General features: G+C 42.9%; 1 protein-coding gene across 2 annotated transcripts in view; it reads right to left on the bottom strand.

The window, feature by feature from the left end:
• Nucleotides 1–221, bottom strand: part of LOC121917343 (transcription factor GATA-6-like) — a 44,370-nt gene extending 44,149 nt beyond the window's left edge. For both annotated transcript variants that reach the window (XM_042443246.1, XM_042443245.1), the window contains exon 1: nucleotides 1–221. The gene's annotated coding sequence lies outside the window, so the exon portion shown is untranslated.
• Between the last annotated feature and the right edge of the window lie 3,153 nt (nucleotides 222–3,374).

Genomic DNA, 3,374 nt, shown 5'->3' with positions numbered 1-3,374 from the left:
CTCCTCCTCCTCCTCTTCCTCCTCCTTCTTCTTCTGCCTGGATCGGAGTCTGTCTGTCTGTCTGTCTCGCTCTCTCGGCTGAAGCGGAGGAGGTCCAGCCGAGGCGGGGAAGGGAGCTGGCCGGCCTGCGAGGCTCCGCTGGGTCCGTCCAGCTGGGGATGTCGAAGAGGCACAGAGCCAGAGAGAGAACGAGAGAGAGGAGGCGCCTCTGGCAGCCTGGCCGGAAAAGTTCAGCTGCGAGAGACTCCTGATTGGACTCCGAGAGGGAGGGGGCAGTCCCTGAGCCCCAGGGGGCCAGGCGGCGCTGGGCAGTGCCAGCCAGGGACCCAGGAGGCACTGGACAATGACAGTCAGGGGTCCTGAAGGCGATGAGCAATGCCAGCGAGGGATCAAGGAGATGATGGGCAATGCCAGTCAGGGATCCAGGAGACGATAGCCAATGCCAGTGAGCATCAAGGAGACGATGGGCAATGCCAGCGAGGGATCAAGGAGATGATGGACAATGCCAGTCAGGGATCCAGGAGACGATGGCCAATGCCAATGAGCATCAAGGAGACGATAGGCAATGCCAGTCAGGGATCCAGGAGACGATGGGCAATGCTAAGGAGGAATCAAGGAGTCATTGGGCAATGCCAATGAAGGATTAAGGAGATGGGCAATGTCAGTCAGGGATCCAGAAGACGATGGCCAATGCCGATCAGAGATCCAGAAGACGCCACTGAGCTGAGCAATGCCAACCAGGGATCTAGAAACCGATGGGCAATGCCAAACAGGAATCCAGAAGACGCAGAGGGACCTGGACAATGCCAGTCAGGGGTCCTGAATACTCTGGGCAATGCCAGTCAGGGATCTTGAAGACGCTGGCAATGCCAATCAGGGATCTAGAAGATGATGGCCAATGCCAATCAGAGATCCAGAAGACGGCGGAGGCTCTGGGCAATGGCAGTCAGGGAGCGGAGCTCCGCTCTGGGCCCCACAACACACTCCAACTCCCAGAATTCCATAGCTTTGAGCCAGAAAAGACGTAAAGCGGTGTCAAACCGGGTTATTTCTCCACTCTGGAGTCCAATCCTCAAAGTACTCTGCCTGGCATACCAAGGTCTCCTCCGGAGCATCATCTTCCTATTTTCCTGTTGGGGTGAAAAGGCTTTTTGTCTTTTCTTAATCCCCCAAACCCACAATATTCCGTCTTGGGCATTTTCCCCTGTCGGAAAAATCAAAACAAATACAAAGCAAAACAAAAGGATTACTTTTTCCCCCCGATGCAGAAAATCCCTTCTTCCTATTCAAACGCTCGGCCAATAAAATAACTTCTCTTGCGTTTTTATTGTAGGCTTTCAAGGATGGATCCATTGCCTTTTCCCATCATCCTGAAGGATCCTTCCCTGAAAGATCCCTGAGGGGTCGGAGAGTTTCGTGCCGCTTTGGCCTGGGGGCCACACCAAACTACACTTCCCAGAATTCCATAGCACTGAGCCTGGGCAGTGAAAGTGGTATCAGACCGGATTATTTTCAGCAGGGCGGCTTGGAGCTTCACTTCGCAAGGACCAAACTGCGAGGAAAGGCTGGACTAGAAGGGATCAGGTCATACTCTTCGACGACATCATCATCATCATCATCATCATCATCATCATCATCTAATTATTATTATTATTATTATTCGAGGAGTTTTCCACCACTTCGGGAGGCGATTGAAGCCAAAAGACCCAATGCCTTATGTAACAATATATAATAATACATAGAATTCAAAGCTACAGCTGTATTTGTCTGTAGAGTCAGTATTTTAGAGAGATCTTGTGGCACCTTTGAGGCTCACTAAAAGAAAGAAGTTGGCAGCAGGACCTTTCCCAAGTTACTGTCTCCTGAAGCTTAGGCAAGCTCCTACTACCAACTTCTTTCTTTGCACTGAGTCTCAAAGGCGCCACAAGGTCTCTCTATGGAATAATATATTATTATATTAATGATATAGCATAATATAATAATACAAGATAAAATAATAATTATTGTATTAATAATACCACTACATGCATTCATGCTAATATAAAACAGTGGGTCCTTGTTATGGGTTTGGTTCCAGGATTCCCCCGGGGATAACAAAATCTCAAGTCCCATTAAATGTAATGGCATAGCAAAATGGGGTCCCTTATACAAAATGGAAATTCAAAGTTGCTGTTTCAAATCCATACTTTTTTTATAGACGTGGATACTTCATGGATAAAAAAAACCTGTGGATAAAGAGGACCGATTGTACATTGTTATGTTGATAGTACATAATAATATAATTATAATAATATGTAATACATACTAATATGTCATTATATACATATTATTATTGTAGTTGTAGTTATATAATAACATATAATAATAATATTGTTACTGTATATTATTATATTGATAATACATAATTATAATAATATATAAAACATACTAATATACCATTATATACATATTATTATTGTAGTTATAGTTATGTAATAATATATAATAATATTGTTGTGACTGTATATTATTATATTGATAATACAGAATAATATAGTTATTATATTTATATAATACATACTAATATTATTATATACATATTATTATTATTTTAGTTATAGTTAGTTATATAATAATATATAACAATATTGTTGTTGTTACTGTCTATTGTTATAGTGATAATACATAATAATATAAGCATAATATATACTAATATATTATTATATACATATTATTATTACTAGTATTATATAATAATAATAATAATAATAATAATATACGTGTTATTATTATTATAGTTATATTTATAAAAAAACATCTAGGGGTAACTGTGTTGGCCATTCAGCAAATCCAATAAGATCCCAACAATGATACCTTTCATTGGGCCAACCAAAATAGTTCTATAATAATATATAATCATGAACATTGTTGTTGTTGTTTTTGTTGTTGCTATCCCTTGCCCGCCTTTCCCCACAGAAGCAAGGCGGGGCACAACAACAAGGAACAACTCTGGTCCCGAAAGGAATCGCAAACTGGTTTCGGGGTCTGAATGCGGCACAAGGAAGCCATACTCAGCATGGAGATCCTTTGGGCATATCCTCCTGGGCAGAAGGTGGGAATGGAGGACAGGCCCTGGGAAAGGAGGACTCCTGGGCCCCCTGGGCACAAGGCCATGGGAAGCTTGCCATAGGCACCTTCCAAACAGCAACAACAGACACACAGAGAAGAACTGAAAATACTGTATATGTCTTGCTTGATTCGTTTGGCCTCTGATGCACCTTTCTTTCGCTTTTGCGTTTGGGGCTGGAAGGGGAATAGTCCAGATGAGTCCTGGTCCCATTGAGCTCAATGCCTCTTTCTCCCAGGCAACTAACTCTCTATACACCGCGGTTCCA

The sequence above is a fragment of the Sceloporus undulatus genome, unplaced genomic scaffold, assembly GCF_019175285.1.
Source record: "Sceloporus undulatus isolate JIND9_A2432 ecotype Alabama unplaced genomic scaffold, SceUnd_v1.1 scaffold_15, whole genome shotgun sequence".
NCBI lineage: Eukaryota > Metazoa > Chordata > Lepidosauria > Squamata > Phrynosomatidae > Sceloporus > Sceloporus undulatus.
The sequence above is the reverse complement of the archived record's forward strand: the minus strand, read 5'-3'. Positions and strand labels throughout refer to the sequence as shown.